This window comes from Theropithecus gelada, chromosome 1, assembly GCF_003255815.1.
Source record: "Theropithecus gelada isolate Dixy chromosome 1, Tgel_1.0, whole genome shotgun sequence".
NCBI lineage: Eukaryota > Metazoa > Chordata > Mammalia > Primates > Cercopithecidae > Theropithecus > Theropithecus gelada.
This window is the reverse complement of record NC_037668.1, coordinates 3,849,038-3,865,339: the sequence shown is the minus strand read 5'-3', so window position 1 is coordinate 3,865,339 and position 16,302 is coordinate 3,849,038. Positions and strand designations below refer to the sequence as shown.

The following is a 16,302-nucleotide window of genomic DNA, read 5'->3' as shown; positions in this document are numbered from 1 at the left end:
GGGAAAATTTGAGTGACTTATAAAGAAATTTTTTTCAGATTTATCTAACCTAAATTTATATAGCCTAAGTAAATAAGTCATTAGTACTTTTTAAAAAGCCATTACCTTGTCTACTGATTGGAGTTTATTTCATAAAACATTTAATTTTCCATGTGGATATCATGTACTTCTGAAAATTTTATTAAAAGAATTATTTTAAACCACTTATAAAAGCACGTTATTTCCTGTTTCAACTCTACCTTAATAACCATACACAATTTCCTTTTTTTATTGGTGCACGTGTATATGCGTGTTTGTACCTTCTACCTCTAAAAGGTTTATTTTCAAGCGGAAATGAGAGCACAGCATGGTTCTCTGTTGAACTGCTTTGTTGATCAGAACCTCATGATAATGAACAAAGCTAAGCTTATAGGTTTAATACTCATCTGGATCATTTAACTTTGAAACAAAGTGCCCTCTTAACCAGTCATCTCACAACTGTGTGTAGGGGACTGAGAGAACGTGAATTATGCAGTGCAAATCTATACCACTATTACAAAAGTTTCAAAATGTAAATGAGCTAATATTAACATCATCTTTGTATATGAAAAACTGAAAAGCACATAAAAACGAATGCTTGTAATTCCCATACTTCATGCACACAATAAAAGAAAAAATGGACACTTCATCTGTCTCAGTAACATACTAAAGCTTAAATATTTTTGTTTAATGCTAATCTGTTTCACAAGATATGAATCTGGCATTAAGTAATGCAGCACTTACATGACATCAGAATAAGCAAAACATTCTTGGAACTAGGCCGTAACTCTTCTTACAAATGATTAGGTGTAATCAATTAATTGTTACAACCAATTAATTTGGAAAGTGACATTATAAACAAGTAAACTTACATTCAATGTATCTCAATATTAAAATATAAATGCTTTACATTAGTTATTTTCATTGATCAACTAAAGAGAATTTTAGAACCACGAGATTAGAAGTTATCTGAGGTTCAATGAACATTTACGGTGTCCCTATCACATGTCAGAAACAGAGCAAGGTGCTTTCAAGTAACTCAAATGATTCAACGCACTCCCTTGTATAGATGTCAAAGCTCCCCACCTATGTCAAATTAAGCCATCTAGGTTCCAGAACCAGAAATACTGGGCAAAGCCCTCAAAATGGTATAGTTTTCTATCCAAACTGGTATCATCATCCCCTATAAACCAAATAAAATTTCAATGTTGACCTATTTAACAAAAACAACAGTCTCAGTCACACGAGGCCAGCACTTTGGGAGGTCGAGGCAGGCGGATCATGAGGTCAGGAGTTCGAGACCAGCCTGACCAGCATGGTGAAACCCTGTCTCTACTAAAAAAAATACAAAAATTAGCCGGGTGTGGTGGCACACACCTGTAATCCCAGCTACTCAGGAGGCTAAGGCAGGAGAATTCCTTGAACCTGGGAGACGGAGGTTGCAGTGAGCTGAGATCACATCACTGCACTCCAGCCTGGGTGACAGATCAAGACTCTGTCTCAAAAAAAAAAAAAAAAAAAAGTCTCTTGAACAACTATAAAGAATTACAACAAAAAAATTCAACTGGGAGTCTACAACTAAGTACCTACACAATTTACTGCAAAGAACAAAACATGGGGCTGTCACAGCTATAAAATTCTAAAAACAGCACACAAAACAGAAATTAAACAGATTACAGATACCATTAAAAATCGCTTTGTTGCTGGCCACAGTGGCTCACACCTGTAATCCCAACACTTTTGGAGGCCAAGGTGGCCGGATCACTGGAGGTCAGGAGTTTGAGATCAGCCTGGCCAACATGGTGAAATCTCATCTCTACTAACGATAAAAAAAAAAAAAGAAAAAATTAGCTGGGCGTGGTGGTGGGTACCTGTTATCCCACTTACTCGGGAGGCTGAGACAGGAGAATCGCTTGAACCCAGGAGGCAGAGGTTGCAGTGAGCCAAGATTGCACCACTGCACATCAGGCTGGGTGACAGAGCAAGACTCTTCTTTTAATTTTTAAAAATATCCCTTTGTAAGGAAAAAAACAACTACCGACATGAAAATTTGGATGTCTAATCCCTATTTTATATAAAATATCATCAACCATACACTAAAGTTCATAGGTAACACTAAACACTGGCAAGATCTGGAGTAACTTAACTATTACAATACAAATCATGACAGACTGTGAAACCCCCTGAGGGCAGAGACCCTGTCTAATTCATCTCTGTATCCAACAATTAGCACCCTGTAGTTAAATGTTGAAGAGAGGTAAGCTAACATCCGAACTTTAAATGTGAGCTGTTGAAATATTCAACTTAACAATCTGAAAGATCTCCTTTTATGACTGACATTGTTTTTCAAATGTTAAACAATAATGTCCAATGCAAGTATAGCGGTGGCATTACCATGAAACGTTTGTCAACAACTGTGGCTGTCAAAATTAGTATAACCTAGTCTTCAGAGTATAAGGCAGGGTAAGGAGATAGAAACAGTGGCAAGGAAGGGTAGTGAGGGAAGACAGACTGGTGCAGAGACCTGAAGGAAGTGAGGGATATATTACAGGCAGAGAGGACATCAAGTGCAGACACCTGAGTGTATTTTACCTTTTTGGGAACTAGGAGGCCAGTGTGGCTGGAGTACAGTAAGCAAGAGGAAAAGTAAAGGGGCTTGAGATTCAAGAAATAGCAGGGCCGCTGTAAGGCTTGTAGGCCATGGTAAGAACTTTGGATTTTACCGCCGAGATGGGAAAACACTGGAGGGTTTTGAATAGAAAAAAGACTTGTTCTGAAGTTTGTGAGCATCATTGTAGCTGCTGTGTGGAAATGAACTTGGGGTGGAGGGGCAAGAGTGGAAGCTGGAAGATCAATCAGGAGATTAATAATCTTCATTTCTAACCTTTTTCAGTGACTGCAAAAGTGTGTATCTTTCTGCTGTTGGGTCAGTAGTTTCCTTTTCTTCCCATCTATTAAAATAACTAAACGAACATGTGCATACACAACATTTTCTTTCTTTTGGAATATTTCCTTGGGATTCATTTCCAGAAGGACTACAGGATCAACGTATATGAATATACTTGTCGTCGTCTGGGGTATATTAAGTGTAGATACTGTCCTTCCTGAGGCCATACAAAGAGTGAACAAAGGCTTTTGAGTTAATATCTAACTGTGTAACACTGAGGGATTCAATCTAGTTCACTTCTAAGACAGATGTTCATGGTTGGCTTCAGAGGGTCCCTAAAATTAATGCAAAATTTTGTGAATAAATGCCTATTAACTTCATTCTGGGAAGAGAGTTTATATATTTCATCATATTCTCAAAGGTGTCAGTGGCCTAGAAAAGGTTAAGAATTACTATTTTACAAACTGGAAATGGACTGCAATATCCTAATATAGGGTACCTCTCAAAAGGACAGAAGATTTAACACCTGGACTCATCTTTGTAATCATTCAATTCATTCAACAAATACTGAACATATGATCCTCAATACCTAACAGCTAATCGTATCTGAAGTAGACCGTAATTTAAAACACCAAGGAAACTAGACAGGATTCACTGAAATATCACGCTACAAAAGAATATCGAACCATATAATTTCAAAACAAAAATGTTACAGGAAAGCATAATAAAGACAGAAAGTCTGGGGCCTAATTTAACGCTTATTATGTCAAAGTATCACAAAAATAAATTACATCACAAGGAAAGAAAAACTACACATAGGCATGTCCACCCCCACACATTCTGACAGGAAACCCAAAGAAAGTTTCCAAATCCTGTTTCCAGCAGCATCTCTTCTGAGACGGCCCTTCACGCTTTTGACGGTAGGAGCCCCAAGTTAAATCTAAGAGCTGATGCTTTACTCTTACTGTAATAAAAACAGAACTATCATCCGCCACCTAAGGAGAAGAGTGGCCACCTGTAGGGCTGTGGCTCATTCACCTTCTGCCCTATTATTTTATTTCATTTTTTATACCTCCTCCCTTCAAAGAAGTAACAAAACTATTTTCCCTCCCAAAACAGAATGCATTACTCCTCAACGGCAGTTCTTTTTCCAAGAGGTCAAAGGTTCCCTAAACTCTGGTTCTCAGCTCTATGAGGAGATCCCATTTTGTAGGCACAAATGTCTTCCTCTCATCTTCTCCCCGTAGCAGTAAATTACACAATTCGGCTGAAGACACTGTCCTTAACTTCCTGAGTAAGGGGGCAAGAGATACTCTCACCAACGCTAGTTTGAAGGATAACAAGAATCACACCGTGACCTCTTCCCTAACAAAATTCAGGGAAGAAGCAGAGACGCATGAAAAGTAACACTGAAAAGGCGAACACATGGTAAGCTACGGAAGACATGGGGGTAAAGAAGGCGGGAAAGGGGCTGGAAGGTGGAGTGGGATGTAGATGTCAGCCCTATTCACTGGGGGAATAAAGGAAGGAAAGGGAGACCCTGAACCCTGACAGAAGTGAGCCCGGAGACAGCAACGCTCCAGTCTACCCGCACTTCTACAGCAGAGGACAGAGAATTCACCCAACCCTCCAACCCCCTTCCCCGTGTGTCCCCCCGCCCCTCCCTCCGGCCCAAAAGGGAGAGCTGGGTTTGAAGGAAGCTCTGACCCTAGACAGGGGACATGCAAGAGGAGGAAGGCAGCGATGTCCAACCTTCTACGTCTCTCAGGCAGTGAGGGACGAGGGCACCGTGTCTGGGGAGACGGCGAGGTAAATGGGCTTGTGCTATGACACCTCAGGGAGTTGAAGGGTGGGGGACACAATGTCCTCTTTCTCTCCCACAGCCGGCCGGGGCCCCTCCCGACGGTCTCCCGCAGGCCTACAGTCGACCGGGTTGGTCCGCGGGCGTGGCTGGCCCTGGTCCTGGCTGCGGCCGGGCCTCCCAGATCCCCGGCCCCTCCCGCCGGCCAGGCCCCCGGGCCGCCGCCCCGGACACCGACGGAACGCGGAGGAGGAAGGGGGAGCCAGGCGACTGACCGGCGACATGAGCCGCCTCCCCCTCTGTTCGGCCGACCCGCGCCCCCCGCTCCCTCTGGGACCGTCTGGGGCTCCCCGCCCCTCACTCACCCCCCCGGTCCAGCGCCTCCTCCACCTCCTCCACCTCCTCCACCTCCTCCTCCTCCTCCTCCTCCTCCCTCCTCTCGGCCGTGGCTCCGGCTCCGGCTCCGGCTCTGCGCGGCGACGGCGGCGGCGGCGGCGGCGGCGGCGGCCTCGGGAGCGGCGGCGGCGCCTCCTCCAGAACGCGCACGCACGCAGCACGCAGGCCCCGCCCCCCTGTTCTGCCCCGCCCCTCCAAGTTGGCGACAGCTGGGCTTCGGCCCCGCCTTCCCCGCGGCGTTCCGGAGTCAGCTTAAAGGAGCCGCGCACATAGGAGCCGGGAAAGCCTGGAACTACCGGGAAGGGGCGGGGAGTTTTAGCTTTGCATAGGGCGGGATGGGAGGTGGGTAAGACCGGAAAAAAAATGAGGAAGGGTCCAAAGATTCAGGAAGAGCATTTGGAGGGAACGCAATCATTCGACAAGCCCTAATTGAGCACCTGTTAGGTTCCAGGCGCTGTTGTCACTAAACGCAGAGGGATAAAGCCAAAGAGTAGGCAAATACCCTCTTGCAGCTCGCATGCTAGTGGAGTGGGAGAGGGAAGACAGACAACAAACAAGTGACAAAAATTGCAGGTAATGATAAGTGGTGTGGAGAAAAATAAAGCAGGGGATAGAGTGACTTTACACCTGGTGAGATACTGCCTCTCGAAGAAGACCTTTGAGCGCATACACACGGGATGAAGGAATAAGTCTTGCAAACACGCGGGCCGGGAGGAGGAATAGCCTTTCCAGGCTGAGAGAAAATCAGCCGTAAACCCAGAGGTGGAGATACGCTTGCCATGTTGCAGAAACAGTGAAAGGCCAGCATGGCTGAGCAGCGTCAGCCAGCCCGAGAGCAGTACCAGCTAGGCTCGGAGAGGCGGGCCAGTAGCCAGATCCAGTGAAGCCTGTGGGCCATTATAACAGCAACTGGAAACCATGAGAGAAGGGTGAGCCGAGGAATGACCGCATCTGATTCACATTGTTAAAAGTTAGTCTTGCTGATGTGTGTAAAATACACAATGGGGAAGCACGGATGTCCTTGGGATACCAGTAAAGTAGCTTGGACTAACTAGCCTGGCAGCCACGGACAGGATGAGAAGAAGGCTATTTTATTTTATTTAGATACATTTTGATTGGAATGGATTTGGATTTGGGACATAGCGTGTGAAAGGACAAAAAGAAATCAGAGTTGATTCTTAGGTTCGGGCCTGATGACTGAGTTAATGGCGGTGCCACTTAATGAAATGGAGGAGCAGATTTGGGGATGAGGAACTTAAGAGTCTTTTCTTACACGTTACGTTTAAGGTGCCTATTATACATCCAAATGGAGATGTTGAATAAGCAATTGATATATAAGTTTAGAGAGACACACTTGGGATTCATTAGCACATAGATACTTTTTAAGTCTTAAGTCTAGTTAGGATCACATAGGGAGAGGAGATAGCTGAAGGAAAGGACGAAGAGGCACTCCAACACTAGAAAGGTAAGTAGAAAAGGAGGAGCTACCAGTCAGGGCAGGAGCACCAGGAGAAGGTGAAGCGTTGGAAAACAAGAGAATTGTTTCAGGAAGGAGGGAGTGAAGAGTCTTATCAGATACTGCTGAAATTAGTAAGATAAGGAAAGAGAATTTGAACACTGGATGTGGCCTGATGAAGTTGCTGATGACCTTGATGAAAACAGTTTCAGTGGAGTCATAGGGGAGAAAGTCTGATTAGGGTATGTTAATAGGATAGGAGGTGAGGAAGAGAAAGTGTTCTAAACAGCTCTTGAGAGACTTTGCTGTGAAGGTGAAAAGGGCAGTAGCCAGCGAGGTACTTGAGATCAAGGGAGGGTATTTTAAGATGATAAATGCTTTTTCTCATTTTGGTATGCTGGAATGATTTTTTTTTTTGAGACAGAGTCTTGCTCTGTTGCCAGGCTGGAGTGCAGTGGTGCAATCTCAGCTCACTGCAACCTCCAACTCCCTGGTTCAAGCGATTCTCCTGTCTCAGCCTCCCAAGCAGCTGGGATTATAGTCATGCGCCACCACACTCGGCTAATTTTATATTTTTAATAGAGACAGGGTTTCTCCATGTTGGCCAGGCTGGTCTAGAACTCCCGACTTCAGGTTATCCACCCGCCTTGGCCTCCCAAAGTGCTGGGATTACAGGCGTGAGTCGCCGCGCCCAGCTGGAATGATTCTTTAGAGAGGTAAAATTGATGACACAGAAGGCAAGAGGAGACAACTGGATAGAGTGTCTTCAAGTAGGTGAGAAGCAATTGGATCTAGCACACAAGTGAAAGGGTTGGCCTAGGATAGGAGTAAGGGAATGCATTCACACGCTATTTCTGGAGAGAAGGTAGAGTGTCTGGGTGCAGATACAGATAGATTAGGCAGTACATTTGGTGGTGGCACACTCAGGCCCCTGCAGAACAGAGGCGGCAAGTAGGAGCTGAAATGTAGCCCTTGCTTTGCCGGCAAAGCCATGTGCCCTGGTGGGGTCACATCAGCCTTGAGGAAGGGGTACCTTTCTGATTGCTCCACCAGGAGAGGTGGTGCATTTTAGCAGTCGTGCATATAACACACACACATGCGCATACACACACATGCATACCCACACACACACACGTATGCACCTTTTCCCAGTTTCCACTGAGTGCCATGTGTACTGGCTGCCTCACTGGGATTGATGAGGTAAGATCTGTTCTTTAAACAATGAAAAGCTGTTTGCTATTAAAGGAGATAGAAGAAAGTGAAAAATAATCGCCTTGAAGGGTGGAAAAGTAACTAGAGAAGCATAGTATGGACAATGCTGAGTGCCCTCTTGAGTCGATGGTCATACATTAAAGTGAGACCACTCAGCAAGGCCGTGTGATTCTCCTCCAGCCACATTCCATTGCTTGGGGGTTGGAGGAGAATTGTATTTGACCAGGTCTGAGTTTTGCTGGGGAAAGCCAATGAGAGGGTAGGAGTATTATGTAAGGGAGTCATTATGGTGATAGACCTTGGAATTTAAGCTGCGAGGGAAGAGAGGGCAAGTGGTGGAGTCACTGGTTTGGTGTGGTCCCTGTGAGAAGTAGTTTGAGAGGAAGTAATCAAACAAGTGAGGGCAAGGGGACTTTCCAAAGGTTGAGCATGGGGAAGGGTGAGTAAGGCGGTTAGGGGAGAGGAAGCACAAAGTATCTGTGAGAAAAAGGTTCAGGCTGGCTCCAAGGAGTTAAGAAAACAGCAAAGCCCTTGGGCTTCTGTCATATGTGAACCATTGGTTTGGAGAGGTTGAGGAACTGGATTGCCCACTCATGATCTTCAGGGAGCTTCACAAACGGGAGAAACTGAGTGCAGCAGGGGATAAACCAATTAAATCCTCCCAGGGCTCCTTTACAAGCTTTGGGAGAACACAACGGGCACTTTGCTTTCCCTGCCCTTTCCTTTCACCAGGGATATCTGACCATTTGGTAGACACTTTATCTGACCTGGTATTTGACAGAAGCTAAACGACACCTTTCTTCCTAAATCCAGCTCTTCCTCTTCCTGACTTCCTCTTTTCTGTTCATGGCACTACCTTTCTCAGTCGCTCACCTGCCAAACCGAAGCCTCCTTTAATCCATCTTCCTCATTCTACGCCCAATTAGTCCCTAAAGCATAGTGAGCTGCACTGTTCAATAAACATTGCACTGTGATGGAAATGTTCTTTATCTGCATAGTCCAATACAGGAGTCACATATGGCTATTGAGCATTTTAAATGCAGCTAATGCAACAGAGGAACTAATTTTTTTTTGTGTGTGTGTGACAGAGTCTTGCTCTGTCACCAGGCTGGAGTGCAGTGGCACAGTCTTGGCTCACTACAACCTCCACCTCCCAGGTTCAAGGGATTCTCCTGTCTCAGCCTCCCGAGTAGCTGGAACTTCAAGCAAAGACCACCAAGGCCAGCTAATTTTTGTATTTTTAGTAGAGGCAGGGTTTCACTGTGTTGGCCAGGATGGTCTCAATCTCCTGACCTCGTGATCTGCCCACCTCGACCTCCCAAAGTGCTGGGATTACAGGCATGAGCCACATGCCCGGCCTAAATTTTAAATCCTATTTGATTTTAAAGTTACATTTAAAGAGCCTTGACTATGAGATACTATATTGGACTGCACAGGTACAAATACTGTACTTTCTACACAGTGACCCTTCCATCTGCCCCCACCTCTCTAGCTCTATTGCCACGACCCTAGGTCAGGTATTGGTTAAGCTAGGTTGAGACTTTTGCTGTGCTCTCCTGTCTGGTCTCCTGCTTAGTTGCCTTCCCTTCAGTCCGTCTTGTGTTCTTGCCAAAACCATCTTCCTAAAGCATTGGCCAGATCATGACTCCACCCTATTTTTAAAACTATCAATAGTTCCCCGTCAAATTTAGTACAAACTGCTCAATCTGGCACTTGCCCAATTATGTATCTCCATCCCACTTTTCTAGCCTTACCTTTCACTATACCCTTACACGTATACCAAACTACTTGCTGTAACTCCTACTAGCTTTTTACAAAGGAGTCAACTTATTAAGTTGCCTCTCTGCCTGCAACAAATGCCTTCCATTCCCTCTATCAAACCTAAAATCTGTTGAAATCCTTGAAGGCCTGTCTCATATTGCAGCTTCTAAGTGGAACACTCCTCTGAAGTAGTTCCTATTCATTCCTCACCTATGGCACTTATAGGCTGCCTTATAGTGCATTTTATGTATTCATTTTATTCTGATTACTAAATATTATTCCTTGCAAATCACTGTGTTTTAATTATGTTAATGTCCCTTGCAATATAAGGGGCGCCTTATAAAATAAGGTACTCTTCAAATAGCCCCTGAAAGTAGTTATGCACTTTCATGAAATCTGTAGAGCATCCATACCCCTGTCTAACTCTAACAGCAACATCACTAGCCCTCAAAAAGAAAGTCTTTATACCCTGGAAGCAACTTTTCTAACATGAAGTTCAGATGTTTGAAGAGAAACAGACTAGGTACGTTTCTTTTCATGTTATTATTGGCTGAGAATTTCTTCCAAAGGCTCCCCAAACTTAGGGCACTTTTACAATTCAGTTCTAGTTTGTAATTCTAAAGAGCACAGTTATTCTTAGAACTGACAGGACCAGCATAGACACTTCTGGGACCAATTGAAGCCTTTAAGAAGATTGTGATACATATCAATAAAAAGAGGCTTCCATCTAATAAATGTTTAGAAAATATCTTTTTAGAGCTTGAACTCTTAGGAATCTATAATGCAAGAGTAGAATTACTTATGTTATGCCCTACAATGCCTTATGTACTTTTCTTATTGGTGCAGTAGCTTTTAAGGATTTGAAGAGCAGGTATAATATTTTAAACAAAAAATGTATTTCACACATACGGGACATTAGGCACATTTATTCAATGAGCCTTAACTGAAGCTTGCTACTTAGCAAGCCCTTATGCTTGCCGCTGAGGATACAAAGACAGGAAAAATACTATCCCTTCACTCAAGAAGGGCACATGATAAAAATGTGACCTGGCATTGGTATGTGATTTTACAGTTTTCACAATATCTAATCCTACCAATGATGCCATTAAACTACGTATTATTAGTCTCATATTGTAAAGGGAAAGACTTGCTTAGAAAGATTAAATGAATTTACACAAAAGCAGAGAGCTATTAATTGGCAAAGCCTCAAACTGGTACCCAGATGTTTGGGTATCAAGACATTGATTGAATTAGAATTTTAAGTTCCCTGAAAGCAGGTACTTGATTTTCTTTATTCATTACTGTATTCTCAGAGCCTAGAAAAGTAACAAGAATATAGTAGGTTCTCAGTAAATGTTTCAGGAATAAGTATTCAGGAGCATGTGTCTGTGGGTGTGTAGAGAGAGAGAGAGAGAGAGAATATAAGCGAACCATATACTTTACTGGTTATTTGTATACTTGAATTAACTAAACTGATGTTATCTGTATTAGTGCCACTCAAAATGTGGTCCATAGATTGTTGGTGCTGGTCCACAAAATGACCAGTTGACCTTGAGATAAATACAGAAAATGAGAGTAAGCATTTAGAATCCTTTCTAGCAACTTGCCATTGCTATGATATCCAAGCAAGGGATTAGTGGACTTGTCTAGGTGAACCAGGGCGTGGACCAGTCCAGGTGTGGTCTAAGTCTTATGGTTGGTTACATGAGGTATATATAACCTATGTATTAGCCACATAGCATTTCATTTAATCCTATCATGTTGGCCACTTACTGCCCAACTTCTCCTCTTCCTAGATGTTCTTTACTATTTAACAAAGAGAACACTTCATGCCTTTGAAATGAAAGAGCTGGCAACAGATTTAAAACTTAAAAAAAACAAAACAAAAAAAACCCCTACATTTTCACCAAAAAAAGCGCTATCTACCACTGATCTTACGGTGTTAAGGTATCGTTATGCAGTAATTAAGTATGTGATCCCTGGAGTGAGGCTACGTAGCTTTAAATGCAGCTTTTGCCACTAGCTGTGCAGCCTTGGACAAGTTACTTAAAGTCTTGTAGCCTCAGTGTTCTTGTCTGTTATCTGATACTAAAAAGAGTACAAAATTTCATAGTGCTTTAGTAAAAACTAAGAGAGAGAATGCATGGACAGTACTCCTCATAGAGACTGGCACATAATGACAAAATGTTATTTTTATGTTATAATAAGTATACCTATTACTATTATTCTATTCTTGGGTTATAGAAATTCAGGCTGTTTGAAATATTTAAAAGATCTTGACTATAGAGGTAACTCTATAAATATCCAGGCTTGTAAATAGACAGTTACTTTTTGGTTATTCACATTGTTAAAAGATGATAAAGATCAGCCAATTCCAAAGGCTTTTATATTTGTTTTTTAATGCATTGTGTGATTTGAGGGGCAATACAGTTGGTTTCTACATGGCCACTGAAAATAGTGTCTATATTTTCAGCTTAGGTGATCCAAGTGGTGAAAGAAGGTATACAGGCAGGTGCATATTGTGCATTGTAAGAGAGCTCAATCAGAGTGGAAGATACCCATGGAGAAATAAGAGTTGTTCATTTGGTGGTGTATATATTGCCTATTTATATGTTTTATTCAATGAACTTTATATATAAAGTTCTTCTAAGTTCCAGCCCACTGATTCTTTTCTGTTTCCTTCTGTGAACACTGTCGTCTGGAAGTAAGCTGCTACTCAGTCATGCACCTCTGCAAATCTTGGAAACAGTCAAGGATTCCTGAGGCAAGAAAGTTGGATAATGATGAGCACCAGGCAAGACACAGCTGGCCACTGGAGAGAGAGCCCAGTGTAGGCAGAAGGCCAGAATGTGCCAACAGTAAGTGAAGTCTTTTCTTATCAGAAGAGAAAAGCTTGCACTTAGCTGCACTATCAGGGAGAAGACTGGCCTCAGACCAACCCAGCCTTCAATAAATGGAGGGAAGAGAAATCCAGGAGCCTAGCTTCGTAGATGTGAATTAACATCGTTTATTCTGTAAAAAACAAAACAAAACAAAAAACTCAAGCATGTGTAAGCTGCAAATTAAACAACCCAAATATATGGATATCTGAATTTACAGAAGGCAGAATAGTGTGGTTAGGGTTGCTAGATTTAGCAAATAAAAATAGAGGATCCCCAGTTGAATTTGAATTTCAGATAAACAAAAAATATGCTTTTAGTAAAAATATGTTCCATGCAATATTTAGGATCTGTTTATCCAACAATCAAGTGTAACTATATTTTATCTGGCATCCCTAAGTGTGGTTAAACATGTAGGCTCTGGAATCATACGGCATGAGTTCAAATTCTGATCTTGCTTCTTACCAGCTGTGTGACCTTGGGCAAATTATTTAACCATTCTGAGCTTCAGTTCCTTTGTGTGTAAAATTAGGATAATATTTACTTCATAGGGTTGTTGTGAAGATTAAATAATACATTTAAAAATTTACAGTGTTAACTGATATATCATAGGTGCTCAAAAACTATTAGCTATTTTTATAGGAAAGACAAACTGTTATTCATTAACCAAATTACTTTTCTTTAATTGACATTATGATTCAAGTACCTTTAAAAAAATCTAAGTGGAGCTTTTTATTCCCTTCTATTTCCATGGTACTGTCTCTTTATTTTACAACAAACTGAGCTAACACAACTTTTAGACTCACTATTTATGGTATAAAGGAATACACACCAAACATTGTACAATATCATCAGGTTTCCTATTCCTTCCCTTAGTACCTGATACTTGAACCCAATTTTGAAGACATTCTAAGCACAAAATTTCCAGTGAGAAATTTGGATAAACATTTACAAAATATTCCCTGAATGTGTACTAGATAAAAGTTAGGAGCCCATGACAGCTCTAGAATGGGGTTTTCTTAGAGAGAGGTTTTGTTACAATGGATTTTTTGTGATAGGACTTCTGTACTCTGCGTAGATCATTTAAGAATAACCAACTTATACAGAGAGTTCCAGTTCTTGTAATTGAGCTCTATTATCATGAAGTTAAAAATCAAACAGGAAGAAAGGGCAATGGGCTTGGAATAAAAAAAAAAATACGTTTCTCCCGTTCAGTGCAAATCACTTTCTGAATATTTGTTTTCTCATTTATAAAGTGAGAATACTACCTTAAAGAGCAATAATTAAGTTAAATGAGATAATATAAGGGACAATACAGTACTGGTTTTCAAAGTAAGCATTCAATAAATGCTTGTTAATATGGATCTGTTATATTCAACAGAAGAAAAACTATATACCAGTGCAGCCTTATGGAAAGATTAAAGCCTGAGGCTTATGCTACTTTATATGGCTGAGCTAAAACTCCTTACTCTGTCCACGTCTGCTTTTGGATAAGAACCAATAACTTCCAAACAATGATACAACCTAAGGGGAATTCAAGGAAGAACTCCATCTTCCCCATCTTCAGTGAGTGGTGTTGGCAGTGTGTGTGTGTGTGTGTGTGTGTGTGTGTGTGTGTTGGGTGGAGGGAAGTAGTGGGATAGGAGAAAGGCCAGAAAAGGAGCTGGAGATGTCCTTTTTCTTTCAGTAACTAGTTAAGTCAGATACCCAACTTTGTGTATAAAACTACTAGCTTGAGGCCGAAAAGTAGAAAACACATTTCCAGTAAATTTACAATATTAATTTTGAGCTGAGGGAGTAAATTCCAAATTCAAACCAGATTCAGAAATTATGACCTCAGTTTTTCCAGAGTTTCTACTGATTCGGATTGTTATAGATTGGCCAGGGGTAGACTGTATTGGGGAAAAATAAGAGAGAAAAATAGAATTCACAAGAATACGTAAACTCAGTGAATGAAGTTTCTTGTGGTAGCATTTGCTGCTAATAAATGAGACTCAAGCAAAAGAGTATAGTGTTTTGCTAAGGAAGAGTGAGGGGGTGAGTCTTAGGGTTTTGCAAGGAGGATTACCAAGGGAGTCAATCATTTTTGGCTGTAAGGTCATAAGGGGCGTATAGTTTTTCAGGGCAGTACATGAATGATGTTAAACTAAAGTAGTAGAGCTGGTGTTTACAGAATAAACTAGAAGGCGATTTTGAAAGTCAGTCAGGCCAGGTGTGGTGGCTCATGCCTGTGATCCCAGCACTTTGGGAGGCCAAGGCAGGCAGATCACCTGAGGTCAGGATTTTGAGACCAGCCTGGCCAACATGGTGAAACCCAGCCTGGCCAACATGGTGAAACCCATCTCTACTGAAAATACAAAAATTAGCTGGGTGTGGTGGTGCGTGCCTGTAATCCCAGCTACTTGGGAGGCTGAGGCAGGAGAATCACTTGAACTCAGGAGGCAGAGGTTGCAGTGAGCCGAGAGCACACCACTGCACTCCAGCCTGGGTTGACAGAGCAAGAATCCATCTCAAAAAAAAGGGCCGGGCGCGGTGGCTCAAGCCTGTAATCCCAGCACTTTGGGAGGCCAAGACGGGCAGATCACGAGGTCAGGAGTTCGAGACCATCCTGGCTAACACGGTGAAACGCCGTCTCTACTAAAAAATACAAAAAGCTAGCCGGGCGAGGTGGCTGGTGCCTGTAGTCCCAGCTACTCGGGAGGCTGAGGCAGGAGAATGGCGTAAACCCGGGAGGCGGAGCTTGCAGTGAGCTGAGATCCGGCCACCACACTCCAGCCCGGGTGACAGGTGAGACTCCGTCTCAAAAAAAAAAAAAAAAAGCCAATCAATATTTATATATTGAATATCAACTCTGTACTCAGTAGCCTCCCAGTGTTCAGGGGATACAATGACACAGAGTAGAGCAGCAGCACCTAGTGTGTCTAGTTTAGGGAGAAATAACCTGTGAGCCTAGACGAAGACAGAAGAAAAAGATGGAAGACTCAGTAACCAAAAGGTTAAGAAATCTTGAATGACTAACATTTGAGTAAAAAAAAAAAGTAAGGGTCGAGTTATAAAATAGAGAATAGAAATAGAATTTGCCCCCAAAGAAGGGGGCTCTTGCTAAAAAAGTAATAATAATAACGAAGTGTCAGGTGTGCCAGGGACCTGATTGAAGGGCTCACTTGGGCTTTGAACTTGGCGAAGGGTAGAGGTGAAGCATTCTCAAATCCTTCCCTTGCCTCCTGCACCCCGGGTTCAAGGTGTGAAGGAAGAAAAGCCAGGGCATGTGCATCCTTGACAGACATCTGAAGTAGATTATCATCTTGCTGGGAGTTGGAGGGTTTTTTCTCACCGCCCCTCTGTTCATCCTCTGAGCTGTAATTGCCAAAATAGACAGATTATCACAAACTCAGCCTATGCAAGTATCTTTTAATGCTCACTTGCTGACTTTAATGAGTTCTAGAACCAATTTGTGATCTTACAATCGCTCAGGTTTATCACCAAAAGAAAGCACTGTAAGTCTAGTGCAAGAGGTCAGCTCAGCAGAACTCAGCAGTGAGATATGGATATGAAAATGGATTCAAATGAATTCTTGTGGCCGTTGTAAGGCCTCGCTGTTCTCTAATATCATTAAACAGAAAAACATTAGGTGCTGGATGTCCTGATGAACCAGTTCTTGTACAATACCTGTCTTACAAACTACACTCAAGGATCCTTTTGTTCTCTCTTCGAATTTCACAGCTTCCTCTACTCTGCCTAAAAAGGAAAACTCACATCTTTAAGCTGTTACAATAAAACTATTGGCAGCCTGTAAAGTGAGAACACAGCCTTGCCTTAATTTATTGCACTACACAGATTTATTACACATCAGGGTAATAATAACAACACCGTGACTTTGCTGCCTGATAGT

General features: G+C 42.4%; 1 protein-coding gene across 2 annotated transcripts in view; it reads right to left on the bottom strand.

Moving 5' to 3' along the window:
- RAP1A (RAP1A, member of RAS oncogene family) overlaps positions 1-16,302 on the bottom strand; it is a 171,102-nt gene that overhangs the window by 88,769 nt on the left and 66,031 nt on the right. Inside the window, exon 1 of one of the 2 annotated variants that reach the window (XM_025387808.1) lies at positions 4,658-4,858. The exons of the other annotated variant lie outside the window; for it this stretch is intronic. The gene's annotated coding sequence lies outside the window, so the exon portion shown is untranslated. Of the gene's footprint in view, positions 1-4,657; positions 4,859-16,302 lie in introns of those variants that run through there. 2 annotated transcript variants of the gene reach the window in all.